The following is a 17606-nucleotide window of genomic DNA, read 5'->3' as shown; positions in this document are numbered from 1 at the left end:
CACAGCGTTATTTCGTTTCTTCAGTGTTGATTTTGGTAAACCATCCTCAGTGTGTTACAGGCCAATTGCTTCACGCTTTAAACGGTCAAATTAATATTTCGTTTTTCCCGCTGGCCTCAAGCAACACTGGAACCGATTACAACCACCTCGGATTCCAACCTTTTCATGCTTGCCTCCGTGGAATTAATTTTCTCTACATGTTGTGCTAAGGAAATCATTTAGGCAAACTCTGGCTGTCGCAGAAATTTACTTCCTTGGTGAAGCGGGCCTCTCAACGTGGCCTCTTCATTCAGCCTTTTCCGTTATTAATGTTTCAGCCGGCGGGCGCTTTTTTATTTTGTTACTCACAAAAGTCCAAAGTCCTGACAGTAAAAGCGCCACCACCTAGCGAGTCGGGGCCGGTTCCGGGATGTGTCAGACAGCCCAATAATTGCAACACGAAATGCGCACAGCAGCAAGCAGCGCAATCACCGACCACACCAGCATGTTTCGAGGGTCTTTATTTCCAGGCAAGTAGGTATTTTGCAAGCAGAACAGCATGACGCGTTTCGAGGTCAGTTACCTCTTAATCATATGCATGGTTTCTGGGGTGGGTTCGTTAGTCTTTTTAAACGTGGCTGGAACACTGAAGAGGGACAACTGTCCTTTAGTCTTAAAGAGGCAGTCTTTTTTCATGATTTTCCAAGTGTTTGGTCGAATTAAGGTAACAGTACTAATTAATTTATTTTCCAATTTGTTAGTCGGGTCCAGGGTAAAAGTACCCATTTCCATTCCTTGATCATGTTTATAACACATTAATCACTCCCAATGATGTTTGGTTTACCTTAATTCTTGTATCTCCCAATGTCTTTTTTGTTCAGACTGCAAGGTCCACAATGCCTCTTTCTGCATACACAGCGTTATTTCGTTTCTTCAGTGTTGATTTTGGTAAACCATCCTCAGTGTGTTACAGGCCAATTGCTTCACGCTTTAAACGGTCAAATTAATATTTTGTTTTTCCCGCTGGCCTCAAGCAACACTGGAACAGATTACAACCACCTCGGATTCCAACCTTTTCATGCTTGCCTCCGTGGAATTAATTTTCTCTACATGTTGTGCTAAGGAAATCCTTTAGGCAAACTCTGGCTGTCGCAGAAATTTACTTCCTTGGTGAAGCGGGCCTCTCAACGTGGCCTCTTCATTCAGCCTTTTCCGTTATTAATGTTTCAGCCGGCGGGCGCTTTTTTATTTTGTTACTCACAAAAGTCCAAAGTCCTGACAGTAAAAGCGCCACCACCTAGCGAGTCGGGGCCGGTTCCGGGATGTGTCAGACAGCCCAATAATTGCAACACGAAATGCGCACAGCAGCAAGCAGCGCAATCACCGACCACACCAGCATGTTTCGAGGGTCTTTATTTCCAGGCAAGTAGGTATCTGACACATCCCGGAACCGGCCCCGACTCGCTAGGTGGTGGCGCTTTTACTGTCATATATATATATATATATATATATATATATATATATATATATATATATATGCAAGTAGATTTCAATGAAGAAATAAGAGACCGGAGGGGGTGTCAAGGGAACAGCAAGTTTAATGAAAAACCGGCAGTGGCGGTAAATGCATTTCAGCAGTGTTTGCCTTCTTCAGTACCCTGCACTGCAGTTCTTCCCAAATGTTACTCAGTCCGTTTAAAATAAGCGTCTGCAACTGCATACTCCGCCCCCTTAAGTAGTAGACACACCTGGGCAGTTCACTTGTGGTCTCGAGAACTACCTTTCCCAGCATGCAAGGTATCAGCAAACCGGGTCGGTGGCATGGGCGAGCAGGTTCAAGGCAGTGGGCCTGTGCAGACTCCAGGTGAGTGGAAACAACCCCTTTGCAGCTTCTCACAGTTCACGAGCGTGCCCCTGGGCCCCCTCCAACTGCCCGCCGTTTCTCACTGGAGTTGTTCAGGTAGGAGCTGCCAAATGCGAGGCGTAGTGCTCAATGGAGGTGAAATACCTCAGTCTTCCTGTATGCATCCAAGGGTCCGGGCGGTCACCGACCTGTTGATTTCTCAAAGAAGTGGCGCTGGAACAGCGATTTGCCAGTTTGAAGTCGGGACTCTTGTGGGCAGGGTCGTCTTTACTGCGTCTCTGGCAGGCGCAGAAATTATGCAAGTAGATTTCAATGAAGAAATAAGAGACCGGAGGGGGTGTCAAGGGAACAGCAAGTTTAATGAAAAACCGGCAGTGGCGGTAAATGCATTTCAGCAGTGTTTGCCTTCTTCAGTACCCTGCACTGCAGTTCTTCCCAAATGTTACTCAGTCCGTTTAAAATAAGCGTCTGCAACTGCATACTCCGCCCCCTTAAGTAGTAGACACACCTGGGCAGTTCACTTGTGGTCTTGAGAACTACCTTTCCCAGCATGCAAGGTATCAGCAAACCGGGTCGGTGGCATGGGCGAGCAGGTTCAAGGCAGTGGGCCTGTGCAGACTCCAGGTGAGTGGAAACAACCCCTTTGCAGCTTCTCACAGTTCACGAGCGTGCCCCTGGGCCCCCTCCAACTGCCCGCCGTTTCTCACTGGAGTTGTTCAGGTAGGAGCTGCCAAATGCGAGGCGTAGTGCTCAATGGAGGTGAAATACCTCAGTCTTCCTGTATGCATCCAAGGGTCCGGGCGGTCACCGACCTGTTGATTTCTCAAAGAAGTGGCGCTGGAACAGCGATTTGCCAGTTTGAAGTCGGGACTCTTGTGGGCAGGGTCGTCTTTACTGCGTCTCTGGCAGGCGCAGAAATTATGCAAGTAGATTTCAATGAAGAAATAAGAGACCGGAGGGGGTGTCAAGGGAACAGCAAGTTTAATGAAAAACCGGCAGTGGCGGTAAATGCATTTCAGCAGTGTTTGCCTTCTTCAGTACCCTGCACTGCAGTTCTTCCCAAATGTTACTCAGTCCGGGCGGTCACCGACCTGTTGATTTCTCAAAGAAGTGGCGCTGGAATATATATATTTGCATGCTTTGCAATGCCCACAGGGAAAAAATCCCTGTAGGTTGTGGCTGTGTATCGTCTGTTCTGGACTGATGTTGCCTCTCACTAGGATGTCTCTCAAGCTTCTCCCTGTACAAGGTTTCTTTACATGTTCTAAGTGTAAAGCCTGCCGTTACAGCAATAACTGCAAAACAGTAAAACTGAACAAAGATGTTGCTGCATTTCAAATATTGAAACACCTATCCTGTGATACAGAATTTGCCATTTATGCCTTGAGATGCCCATGTGATTTATGTTATATAGGCAGCACGATTAAAAAGGCCAAATTGCGCATCTTAGAACATCTGCGGGCAATCAGTAAAAATGACAAGCAGTACCCGGTTGCTCGACACTTTTTTGTTAAACACAACCAAAACCCAAGCCTGCTTAAATTCTGTGTGCTTGACACAATACCCTTGAGAGAGAGAGGAGGGAATCGCACACTTGAATTAAGGAAATTAGAGTCAAAGTTAATTATAAAATATAACACCGTGATTCCTTATGGTTTAAATATGGACAATGAAATTTCTATACACCTAAGATGAATCATGTTCTGTACCCTAACCTCTGCTTACTGCATATCTTTGTTTGATTTTAAAGTCTTAAGTTTATTTTTTGGACACTGAAGGGTTTGCACTAGTTTTTAAAGTCAGTTTTTCCGTTTGTTTCCTTGCAGACAAAATACGTAACTTCTAAAGATGCTTTGCCCAGAGGCTGGGAATATTTGCTCACTAGAGCTACATCACAAAGAGACTTGATATTGAAAGCCTAAATGTTATAATTTTTTTGAAATGTAAATCAAGGTGCTACAAGGAATGTTTTTTGATATGGTATCATTAGAACTTGTAATATTAGCCCACTGGGGCTCTATCCAAGAATTGATTACTATTAATCATGAATGGCTATAATGCATTTAAGGGCAATGTGAAAATTATTTGTGTTCATTCTGCTTGAAACAAAAAACGGAAGTATTTTTACTATGTTTATTAAGTGGGAACCCTGCACCTTTAAATGTGTGTATTGCACTTTATTGAACCACCTTTGACAAAGCAGTGAGGTAACTGCGAAACGCGTCGGGTCTACCCGAAGCCGAAAATAAAAGACCGTTTATGAATTGTGGCCATGGCTCCAGTGGATTCATTTATCTTTCCATAGACTGGATAACGTTGGTATTTGTGGGAGTGGCATTCCCTGCCGTGTTGCCCGCCGTGAACTGTGGCTTGTTTTCCTGCCAAAAACTACGTTGGATATATATATATATATATATATATATATATATATATATATATATATATATATAATACAGGAAAGGGAGAAGCTTGAGAGACATCCTAGTGAGAGGCAACATCAGTCCAGAACAGACGATACACAGCCACAACCTACAGGGATTTTTTCCCTGTGGGCATTGCAAAGCATGAAAATCCAGTGTGATGGTCAAAGCATACGATACCCCTGGGGCCACCAAAACCATCAAACAATTTCTAACATGCAGCACTGCTTTTGTAATTTATGTACTAGAATGCCCCTGCAAGATGAGATATGTAGGGAGCACCACCTTTGCAGCAAAGAAACGGATATTAGAACATCTACGCGCTATACATAACAAAGACAAACACTACCTAGTGGCACGCCATTTCGAGGAGTACCATCTCTCCAACAGCTCACTTTTGAAATACTTTATTATTGAGCAAATCCAAATAGGGAAAAGCGGAGGCAACACACACTCCTTTTGGGAAAACGCGAATCATGGCACATAATTGACATACAAACGAGAAGCCCATGGGGCCACAACCAGGATGAGGAAATGATTATACACTTACAGGAGGAGTAGGAATGCCCAAGTCTATACGAGCCTCACTGTTTCCAGATACAGTTAGATGTTTACTAATTAACTCATTTACTGTACAGCCATATGTTGAGCAGTAGTTTATTTACCTCAGGCTGGTTTTATATTTTAACCCTCACCTCTTTCTCTTATTTACAGGAGAAAAGGAAGGTACTGACACTCATCTGTATGTAGCAGTAGAGGTCACCTAATCTTTTCTTCGCGATCTGGAGAACCAGCACTGATTACGGTTAAAGATAAGACTAATTTCACCAATTGGTCATTTTAATCCTGATAGTTTAACATAATTTACACATTTATTATCACTTTTTTTAATACTTGCACAGAATACACAATGAATGTGAGAGTTTTTAGATATCCATTTGCTGACGTTGGGTGCACTTCTTACTTTGAGGTTACTTGAATTTTGGGACAGCCACCTCAAGATCTGAATACCTTAGGGAAATAGAATGCTACTAATATACTAATATTTAATCTAGGACCATCAGTCAAGATGCGCCAAATAGTAAGTCTATTTACATATGCCCTACTAGGTAGCATCACAGAACTCTACACAAGCACTTGCCACAAGAGCGAGTACAATGCCTCTCATTCTTCCTCAGATACCAGGGTGTAGTAGAGCAATCCCCACTTTGGGAACTATACGAGTTTTCACCGTAGATGATGCTTCCTCCGCTAGGAACCGATAATGGTATCACAATGGTATGACATTTAAAAAACGAACAATGTATGCAGAAGGCAAAAAGTGTATCTATGGTATCATCCAAAAATGTACCAATCATATCTGCATGTATGGCAGAATGTTCAATCACAAAACAAACAATGACATCACAATTGTGACTAATAAATGCCTATTTAGGACTAAAGTTGGTCATACTTGGATACCAGCTTTATGTTATAAATATGTGTTGATTACGTTAGAAAACACACAAATGAGATGTATTTGAACAAGATGCCCTTTGCAACTAATATTATGAAGTAATATTATGTATTTGTGCAAGAAAAAAAGACACTTCCAAATGGATGCTGTGTTTTCAACAAAATATATCATTCTAGAGAAGTGAATTGTCCCTCAACTATGTCTAGGCATTCTATGTATGGCAGTAAAACCCACTGACCAGTGTGTGAGCAAGGGGACTAAGCTCCCCGAAACGCATAACTGGTATTAAAAACTTTGCAACTGGAACAAACTGAGAGAGTGTTGTTACTTGGACTGTAAAAATAATAGAAATTCAAGTGGGCTTTGCAGGAGCACGCTCCATTTACCATGAGCCGTGCGGGGTGGAAGGAGCCATACGAGGAAGAAATGTAATAGATGCCACTTTACAACGGCCGGCCGACATGAAATAAACAAGAGAAAAAAGTGAACACCGAAGCATTGAAGTCTGTGAGACTGTGAGACTATCTGGGGAAATTAACTTCTCTGGCGGAGCACTGTACGAGGAACAACGCGGAACCAACGGAAGTAGAAACCGCTACCTAGGTCACTAATTTAAACGGAAGAGGCAAGCAGCACCCGCAGCTCCGAGGGAAATTGACATACCTTTGCCCTCCAATGGTTAAGAGAAATCCTCAAAGTTTTCCGATCACAGTGCGAGCTACATGGACAACACGGACAATATCTCAAGCCTCCAAATCGAGTAAACGCAAAATCAAGGATGGATTGAACCACGCCTTCCAGAAAACCCGATCTGGATTTGCCTGACTGCCGCACAAAGGACGGAGAAGGGAGTACAACGACAGGCGCACGCAGAGAGGAGCAACAGAACGAACCCAAAGGTAAGCGGGACTGGGGTGGCGCTAGCGGGGGTAAAGTACGGGGGTATTGAAAGTGTCGGAGGACACGCACAGTGTCTCTGGGCACCAACCGACCGTCATCCTTTACCACTTCCCGGATTTGGGCAGAGAGAGTGAAAACCCTCAGAAGGACCTGAAATAGCAGCGCTTATAACGCAATTAACAATACTATCCTTCGAGTGATGATAGCGTGCACCTACCTGTCACTGTCATGTCTGCTAATTACTCCACAGCTTATTGAATACAACTAACGTCCAGCACCTGTCAAACAGTACACCTAGTAGGTGGCAGAACAAAAGTAAAAAAGGACAAAAATCAGAATCTACTTATAGACAAATAACTTTCATGTACGACAGTAAAAACCCTATATTAGGTAAGAGGGGGGACGTTCCAGTTGCTCAACTAGTCACAGCTATATCCATACTCTCATTTTGTTATATCTGGTATACAACCAGCAGTTTAGTTATTACTGGAACATACACACTATGGATGAGGAATCAGAAAGATAGCTAGCAGCTCAAAGCCAGTTTGCAAGAGTCCCTTATAAACAACAACAAATGTGTGCACCAACTACAAAAGACAGCACACTACATGGCAAACTAAAAAAAATTGAGAACCTTAAAAAGACAGAAATTTTGAAGTGGTGGGAAGCCATATCCTTGCAAGATTATATTGATAAGCATATGGTCCTAAGTGGCCTAAAGGATATATACACTCCAACGTATGAATCCCCCAATCTGAGAATGCTCGAGGAATGGTCACAAAATTCATCTCAAAGAATATGCTGACAATTATTGTCAAATATGCTTGGGAGGATCAAGAGGAAATATTGAAAAAACAGAAAATATTAGAAGAAGAACTAAAACACCACAAAGACCAAGAGACAATCAGAAAATATGTGGAAGAACTGAAATCACAGTTAAAGGGATACGAGGAGGATATCAAGAACAGCAAACAGAGAAAATTGCATAGGGATTGTATTGACTATGAATCAGGCAGGATACTTACTTATAGTCACAAGTATGATTTTTTATATGAAAAACTATTACAAGGTGAACCCATTGAGGAACAAAATGAAACAGCGAGTGGAACTGATTCAATCACCAGCAGTGATGCAGATGAAGCACAAAACCAAGCAAATGAAAGATGGGCGAATAGACAAGGGAAAACTGGAGTCCCTAAAACATTTTAGACACGTTTCGCATCATCAGGACAGGAAGGCAAACTCCAAGAGCAAATCCAACTCCGAGAACACGAGGGAGAGGCAGAGGACAGAGGGGGAGAGGCCGAGGAAGAAACATGGATGAAACAAGTGAAGAAGAAAGCGAGACAAACAAAGGGAACAGAAGAGGCAGAGGCCAAGGGGAAATTAACTTCTCTGGTCGAGCACTGTACGAGGAACAACGCGGAACCAAGGGAAGTAGAAACCGCTACCTAGGAAACTAATTTAAACGGAAGTGGCAAGCAGCACCCGCAGCTCCAAGGGAAATTGACATACCTTTGCCCTCCAGTGGTTAAGAGAAATCACCAAAGTTTTCCAATCACAGTGCGAGCTACATGGACAATACGGACAATATCTCAAGCCTCCAAATCGAGTAAACGCAAAATGAAGGATGGATTGAACCACGCCTTCCAGAAAACCCGATCTGGATTTGCCTGACTGCCGCAAAAAGGACGGATAACGGAGTACAACGACAGGCGCACGCAGAGAGGAGCAACAGAACAAACCCAAAGGTAAGCAGGACTGGGGTGGCGCTAGCGGGGGGAAAGTACGGGGTACTGAAAGTGTCGGAGTACACGCTCAGTGTCTCTGTGCACCAACCGACCGTCATCCTTTACCGCTTCTCGGATTTGGGCAGAGAGAGTGAAAACCCTCAGAAGGAGCTGAAATAGCAGTGCTTATAACGCAATAAACAATACTATCCTTCTAGTGATGATAGCGTGCACCTACCTGTCACTTTCACATTTAAACACACTACTGCAGCACCTCTGCTAATTACTCCACAGCTTATTGGATACAACTATCATCCAGCACCTGGAACTGATTCAGTCACCAGTAGTGATGCAGATGTAGCACAAAACCAAGCAAATGAAAGATGGGCGTATAGACAATGGAAAACTGGAGTCCCTACAACATTTTTAGACACGTTTCGCATCATTAGGGCAGGAAGGCAAACTCCAAGAGCAAAACCAACTCGGAGAACACGAGGGAGAGGCAGAGGACAGAAGGGGAGAGGTGGAGGAAGAAACATGGATGAAACAAGCGGAGAAGAAAGTGAGACAAACAAAGCGAACAGAAGAGGCAGAGGCCGAGGAGAATTGCCAGTGGGAAACATGGCAACCACCTCCAAGAAATAATAATGGATAATGCCATGGTAAGCAATACTATCGTAAACCTATCAAACAGACCACTAACTATACTAGAAAAAAGAACGTTGTGCCTAGGCCTCTCCTTTTGCCCTATCAATCACTTTAATTATCCAGAAACAAGAATTGACATTTTTAACCCCTCCCATGCTCATGACGGAGCCGCTCCGTCATGAGCATCGGCTGAGCTGTGCTCATGACGGTGCGGTTCCGTCATGGCCCTGCCGCCGCGCCTGCGCGGCGCTGATTTCGCGCCTGCGCGGTGCATTCTATTGAGCGGGCGGGCCATGACGGAACCGCTCCGTCATGAGCACAGCGCAACCGCGGCTCGTGACGGAGCGGCTCCGTCACGAGCATGCGAGCGCCCTCGGTCCCCCCCCCCCGCCAGCGCTGCGGCGGAATTGCCGCCACAGCGAAGGGGTTGAATACATTAGAAAAGTAAAACTAAACAAATGGCACAAACTTTATAAACCTACCCAAGCAGGGCCTGAGAACCAGCTAAATTCTTTGAACCCCATGTATCAAGCCCCAAATAGTGCATCAACAGAGAATGACACACTACGTATTGGAGATATAGGTCCCCTATTAGCCATGCAAAGCCTTCTAGCGGAAACCGATCCAGAAGAAACAGTGACACTTACAGGTATGGACATCATCACTGACCAAGCGACTAGAACAGAGTTCAAACACAAATCTAAATTCTAGCCGAACCTGTCATATGATAGCACCGACACATTTCAAGAAACCGTGATGCATGACCTTATCAAAACACGGGAACAAAATAAACTGAAAACGACCAATTGGAATATATCCCAAACTCAGAATGACATAATATAATCTCTAGCCAAAGACGACACTATTGTGATAAGCCCTTCAGATAAAGGAGGGAACATAGTAATTTGGGACAAAGAAATGTGCATACATGAAGCGCGAAGGCACCTCGAAGACCAACATTTCTATTTTAAAAGTGACATAAGGGAATACAATCAAAGTATAACAGCCATGTGGGAAAGACTCGAAGGGTGGAGAACCAACGGTATACTACATTGGGAAGAATTCTGCTACCTAAAACATGATTACCCCAGATTGCCTATCTTTTACTTACTTCCTAAAATACACAAGAATCCCACTACACCACCAGGGAGACCCATTGTTTCCTCAATTGGGATTATTACAGAGAATATATCAAAACATGTTGACTACTTTCTTAGAACTTTTGTCACAGAGCTACCATCGCATGTCAAGGACACCAAGGACATCCTTACAAAAATACAAAATGTACAATGGGCAAAGGTTTTGATCTTAATAACTATGGATGTGAACACATTGTACACTATCATTGATCACAACGTAGGGATAAGAGCATGCCAACACTTTTTAGATCAGAAACCAATTACATACTTGGAACACACAAATATGCTAGTTGAGATGATAAGATTCTGCCTCATTAATAATATGTTTATGTTCAATGCTGAGATCTATAAATAGACACTTGGTACAGCAATGGGGACATGCTTTGCCCCTAGTTTTGCCAACTTGTTTTTAGGGGCATGGGAGGAAGAAATACGCAAAGCTACCAGCATGCAACAAATGTGGAACCAGGTTAATACCTGGCTCCGTTACATAGATAACATTTTCCTGATCTGGAAAGGGAGTGAAGAGAGTGCTATCAAATTTATTGAACAACAACATGTGTAACATAAAACACACATACAACATGAGTAAGAAGTCAATTGAATTCTTGGATGTAGAAATAACAACAGACTGTGACAAACTGAACATGAAATTGCACAGGAAGAGCACAGCAGGAAATAGTCTTCTTCATGCTCTCAGCAGCCACCCAGATGTACTTAAATGGAGCATTCCATTTGGGGAGCTGCTGAGAGCAAACAGAAACTGTAGTACAGAGGAAGCATTTGAATCAGAGAGTAAAACAATGCAACGAAGATTCAAACAACGAGGTTATCCTAACTGGGTGATCAAAAAAGCCATGAAAAATGTCAAACGCATAAGTAGAGAGCAAACCCTCCAGGATAAAGTGAAAATGAAAGAAGACAACACAAGTAGAGTTATCCTGACCTATAATGAGAAATCCAAAAGGGTGGCTAAAATCTTGAACGATAACTGGAACATCCTAAAAAGTGATCTAGTGATCGGACATGATTTGCCATATCGTCCCATGATAACATACAGGAAAGGTAGAAGCTTGAGAGACATCCTAGTGAGAGGCAACATCAGTTCAGAACAGAAGATACACAGCCACAACCTACAGGGATTTTTTCCTGTGGCCATTGCAAAGCATGCAAATCCATTGTGATGGTCAAAACATACGATACCCCTGGGGCCACCATAACCATCAAACAATTTCTAACATGCAGCACTGCTTTTGTAATTTATGTAGTACAATGCCCCTGAAAGATGAGATATGTAGGGAGCACCACCTTTGCAGCAAAGAAACGGATATTAGAACATCTACGTGCTATACATAACAAAGACAAACACTACCCAGTGGCACGCCATTTCGAGGAGTACCATCTCTCCAACAGCTCGCTTTTGAAATACTTTATTATTGAGCAAATCCAAATGGGGAAAAGGGGAGGCAACTGCACACTCCTTTTGAGAAAAAGCGAATCATGGCACATAATTGACATGCAAACGAGAAGCCATTGGGGCCACAACCAGGATGAGGAAATGATTATACACTTACAGGAGGAGTAGGAATGCACAAGTCTATATGAGCCTCACTATATCCAGATACAGTTAGATGTTTACTAGTTAACTCTTTTACTGTATAGCCATATGTGTGTATGTTGAGCAGTAGTTACTTTACCTCAGGCTGGTTTCATATTTTAACCGTCACCTCTTTCTCTTATTTACAGGAGGAAAGGAAGGTACTGACACTCTGTATGTAGCAATAGAGGTCACCTACCCTTTTCTTCGCGATTTGGAGGAACCAGGACTGATTACGTCTTAAAGATAAGACTCATTTCACCAACTGTTCATTTTAATCCTGATAGTTTCACACAATTTGTACAATTTACACATTTATTATCAGTCACAGTGCGAGCTACATGGACAACACGGACAATATCTCAAGCCTCCAAATCGAGTAAACGCAAAATCAAGGATGGATTGAACCACGCCTTCCAGAAAACCCGATCTGGATTTGCCTGACTGCCGCACAAAGGACGGAGAAGGGAGTACAACGACAGGCGCACGCAGAGAGGAGCAACAGAACGAATACTTGCACAGAATACACAATGAATGTGAGAGTTTTCAGATATCCATTTGCTGACGTTGGGTGCACTTCTTACTTTGAGCTTACTCACATTTTGGGACAGCCACCTCAAGATCTAGATACCTTAGGGAGACAGAATGCTACTAATATACTAATATTTAATCTAGGACCATCAGTCAAGATGCGCCATATAGTAAGACCATTTACATATGCTCTACTTAGGTAGTATCACGGAACACTACACCAGCACTTGCCACTAGAGCGAGTACAATGCCTCTCATTCTTCCTCAGATACCAGGGAAGAGTAGTAGAGCAATCCCCACTTTGGGAACTATACAGGTTTTCACCGTAGATTATGCTTCCTCCGCTAGGATCCGATAATGGTATCACAATGGTATGTCATTTTAAAATGAAAAATTTATGCAGAAGGCTTTACGGTATAAACATATGTTGATTACGGTAGAAAACACACAAATGAAATGTATTTGAACTAGATACCCTTTGCAACTAATTTTGTGAAGTAATAATATGTTTTTGTGCATGAAAAAAGACACTTCAAAATGGATGCCGTGTTTTCAACAAAATATATAATTCTAGAGAAGTGTATTGTCCCTCAACTATGTCTAGGCATTATATGTATGGCAGTGAAACCCACTGACCAGTGTGTGAGCAAGGAGACTGCGTTCCCCGAAACGCGTAACTGGTATTAAAAACTTTACAACTGGAACGAACTAAGGGAGAGTTGTTACTTGAACTGTAAAAATAATTGAAATTCTGGTGGGCTTCGCCGGAGCACGCTCCATTTACAACGGGCCGTGTGGGGTGGAAGGAGCAATACGAGGAAGAAACATATATATATATACATATACACATATATACATATGGTAACTTGGAGTATAGAGCGGACATCAGGCACAGACTTCCCTGCTCCGTTCCCTTGCATCTGCCAGTCCTAACTGCCGCAGAATCAAGAACACAGCAGAGACATGGGCATAACGGCTTAAATACAAATAAGAACAAGAATATACACGTGCAAATGAAAAATTAAAAGCGTGATGTATTGTATATCTGTTGTAAATAATGCATAATAATGTGATGACTGTACATTCACGAATAAAGTTCGTAAAAAAAAAATATATATATATATAAGGAAAGATGCAAGCACAAATGTGTGCACTAATACGCATACCAGGCATAACATATCTTCCCCCTATTAATAAATTAAAACATATCAACAAATGTATCATCAAAAGTCACTCATTTAAATCCACATCGCACACAAATAATAGACTGACTACACACACACGCATAATAGACTGACTACATGCCTGACTGATGCCTGCATTGTCGTCTCCAGCGGAGGATCCTAACAAATCTTTTCCAGACCTACCGCTCCTCGTACTTCAGCGCTCTTGTCACTACAAATTACCCACACAAGCTGCGACTCCACACCGGAACCAGTTTGGGGAATTCTCTTCCCATTTCTAAGTGGGACTCGCATGATGGAAATTGTGCCCATTTCTGCAATTTTCTTGTTGGTTCGGATTGTTCTAACCACATTGGCACTCTTGTTTCCATCCCTTGGATCTTCATCACCTCAAGCAGCCTTCAACCTCTGGACTCTGTTTCCTGACTTCCAAGCAGCATTCATATCATATTAAATTTGTGACCTGGTCCTGAAGATGACCTGAATTTTATTATTGGTGGTTCTTTTTAATTACTTCTCTCCTTTAAACATTGTGCTTAAAAGACTTTTTTTGAACCACTATTGAGTCTATTGTATATATTGTTTAAATTTGTTTTTCCCTGCACCGTTTTTCCCGCAGTTTTTTGTATATTTTTTCACTTGTCACTTGTACCATTCACCTTGTTTTTCACAAGCACAAATGTGCACAAGTATGTACAGGTTTCATGTACATTCAATGTAAATAGACTGCATCTTTTCCTTTTATATCGCTATATCGCTGTTTGTGTTGAAATACAGACAACTCTTTGCATTTATTGCCATAACTAATAATGTCTCCCTGTCTCCTTCCTTTGCAACTCTTGTGCTTGTCACTAATAACTGCCTTTTAATATTACCTGTTAAGACATTGTTACATGTTACATACATTACTTACCCGGGTCTCAACTGGGGCTATGGGGTATCTCCTGTCGTTTGATTACAGTAAAACCTTTATTGCCACCAGTCAGCAGAATCTTTAAAGCTTCTAGAACTTAGAATCTTAAAATGTTTCAAACATAATTTAAAAAAACAGGATCCAGTCCTCTTCCTTCTTTTATGAACTGCAAACTTGGACCGTAAATATGCTCCCAAATGTATTCACAAAGGTAGGAAAAAACTTCTTCTTTAAGTAAACACTTTCTTCTTTCAAACTAAATTCAGACGAAACTCCAGCAACTCTTTAGATTTGACCTGTAGAGAAAAGAATAAATAGGATCAGGGAAGGATGACAAAACTGGGAGGGTTAATATTAGCCTCCATGTCTTTAAAAAATTCAGATTTTCAGCCCACCATGGCTGTGGAAAATCTACATTTATGGCAAAACCCAGAGGCCTGTATTATGCAAGTTTAAAACTTCTCAACCAAACATCTAGCTGCATTTTCAATCAGTTTAATGGACAAATGTTTGAAAAAAGAATCAGGAGACCAATCCGCAAAATGTAAAATGTCTTGCAGAATTCCACCTACCATATAAGCCTTAGAGGGAGCTGCACCTCTCACTGAGTGTGCGCCAAACATACTCACATCCACACCATATTCATGCATCATTTTTTTCACCCATTCAGCCAAAGTTACCGAAGAAACAATCGTATGTGGATGTCTGAAAGAAATAAGTATCTGATCCACCCCAGAAGGTCTAAACAATAACGTCATATATTAATATTATTTTACACACCGTACCACACACAACTTTTGCCTCTCATCAAAATATGGATAATAAATTCTTGAAGAATTTGTTTTAGTTCTCTGTCTCAAGTGGAAACATATACCCTCTGTGTAAATGATCTAAAAGACACCTCCAATGCACAAACATCTTAAACCCTATGGAGAGATACCAAGCACAACAGCATTGTCAACTTCAAAGACAAATCCATCAGATTCAAATCACCACTATCACGCCAAGATACAGGAAAATTCAAAACCTCTGAGCCTTCCCAAAGGTCTGAATACCTAAAGGCTGGAGGTATAGCAATTATTATACTTCTTAATAACCTCTTCATCATAACATCCTGTCCTACAGAAAAACCATTTGCCAAAATGTAACCCACTGAACTAGCTGACCTATACAAGTTTATCGATCTATAAGCCATGCCCGTAGCAAATAATTCTGTCAAGATATTTATAACGTGTTCTATATCAGCTGAACCTAGATCAAAATCCCTTTCCACACACCAGCTGAGCCATTTTCCCCAAGCCGATATATCTGCCTTCCTAGTCCCAGGTGCCCATAACCACTCAATGAGTCTCGAACCTTCTGGTAAAAGGCCTGGCTTTTTCAAAGCTCTCAAGGAAGTTTCCACGCCACCAATGTATCTGTTTCTGCTAGAATGTGTATCTCTCCCTGAGAACCTCATAAAATATCTGGAAAAGCCAGTAACAACACTGGAACATCCACACTCATCTCCAACATAATTGTGTACCATGCCTCTGAACTCCAAAAGGGAGTGATCACCACCACTGTCTCCTTCCATCTGCAAATCATTCCCATCACTCTGACAATCATGGCAAAGGGTGGGAAAGCATAAGGCTAAAGATCACTCCAATCCTGGAGAAAAACAACTATACCCGATGTTTCCGGGTCTGGATGCAACTAAAAAATCTCTCAATGTAAGCATTGAGTCTGTTCACAAAATGGTCTACTTGAAAAGGAGCTCACAACTGGTTCAAACCCCTGAAAACACTTCTGTCCAAAATCCAATCGCTGGAATCGAGAAAATTCCTTGAAATCCAATTCGCCACTGAATATGCCATTCCTAGAATGTGCTCCGCCTTAACATTTAGGCCTCACTCCATGCAGTACTCCCAAAAGATTTTGGCTAAATCTGCCAGTCCTTTTGAGCGAGGACCTGCCAGCCTTTTGACATATCTCACTGCCGATACATTGTCCATTCTCAAAACCACTGAACATTTGACAGTCTGTTTTGCAAAACACTTGATTGCAAAAGAACCTGCTAATAACTCCAAACAATTTATATGCAAATAATTTTTCTGCTCCTTCCAATGACCACCAGTTCTTAGCAATCCACAACTTTCACCCCACCCTTCCAAACTTGCATCTGACTCCACAACCAAATCTGAATCTTCTCCAAAAATTGTGAGCCCATTCCAAGCATCCATATTCCTCAACCACCAAATCAACTCCTGTCTTGCTTCCTGAGAAAGACAAAAATTCTATGAGTACCTCAATCCATTCCTTAAGTGTTTCCTTTTCAATCTATGTAAGGCCCGATTGTTAAAATGTCAAATCTGATTCTCTTGTTTTTTGATTAAGCTATGCCTCATCCATTTTTCACCCCTGCACTCATCCAGCCCAGCTCCATCCTTGACACCACACCTGTATAAACATGAGTGAAGAATCTAGATTAGGACTGTGTATATTAGGCTGTGTATACATGCAGAGTCAGCGCAAAAGAACAGCTGGCGTCTGATCGAGGTTGCAATTGCACAAGACACTGAGGCTGTCGATTCTTGCCATTACCTCATTCGTGTGTTCTTTCCGAAGCTCTATTTAGCTCTGGGCTTCCCTTGTTTGTGATCTTTTGCTATAAAAACCCATGTAACCCATTGTTCAGTGTGCCTCTCCTAAAGTATCTCTATGGTGCTTGTAGGATGGGCCCCCATTCATGAATGCTAAATAAATGATCCTTGTTTTGTACTTCACTCCAGTGTTGATTCCTCCTTACTTGTTAAGAACCCGTGGACTAAAAGGTGACCCTGCACCAGTGGGTTATTAATAATCTACTTCCACACGATAATGCGAGGGCCCCGGAAATATTGCTTAAATAGTAGAAAGGTCTACAATACGGGCTAACATTCTCAGAAAAACACAGTTTAGCCTGAGAGTATTCTTTATCTCCTTTCATATCATCTGCAGCTTCTCTTTCGGTAACCTGAACACCCCTTCCACAGTGTGTACTATAAAACCCAGAAACTGTGTATGCTGACTAGGAACAAAATGCGTCTTTGTTTATTTTTACCACAAATCCCAAATCCTCCACCTGTCTCTTGTCCTGGTCCATAATTAAAATGTTGTCCAAATAAATTATCAACATACATCCCTCTCTTTCATGTAAGCTGCCACTGGTCGAAGGATCCTAGTAAAACACCAAGGTGCTGACGAGAGACCGAAAGGCATCCATA

The 17606-nt window shown here is 42.1% G+C and overlaps 1 protein-coding gene across 1 annotated transcript in view; it reads right to left on the bottom strand.

Moving 5' to 3' along the window:
• NME9 (NME/NM23 family member 9) overlaps positions 1-17606 on the bottom strand; it is a 703404-nt gene that overhangs the window by 601013 nt on the left and 84785 nt on the right. Inside the window, exon 2 of the mRNA XM_086955486.1 lies at positions 14362-14657. The gene's annotated coding sequence lies outside the window, so the exon portion shown is untranslated. The remainder of the gene's footprint in view (positions 1-14361; positions 14658-17606) is intronic.

This window comes from Lissotriton vulgaris, chromosome 2_1 (genome assembly GCF_964263255.1).
Source record: "Lissotriton vulgaris chromosome 2_1, aLisVul1.2, whole genome shotgun sequence".
In the NCBI taxonomy this organism is placed as follows: domain Eukaryota; kingdom Metazoa; phylum Chordata; class Amphibia; order Caudata; family Salamandridae; genus Lissotriton; species Lissotriton vulgaris.
Note: the sequence above shows the minus strand (reverse complement) of the source record. Positions and strands in the feature narration are given on the sequence as shown.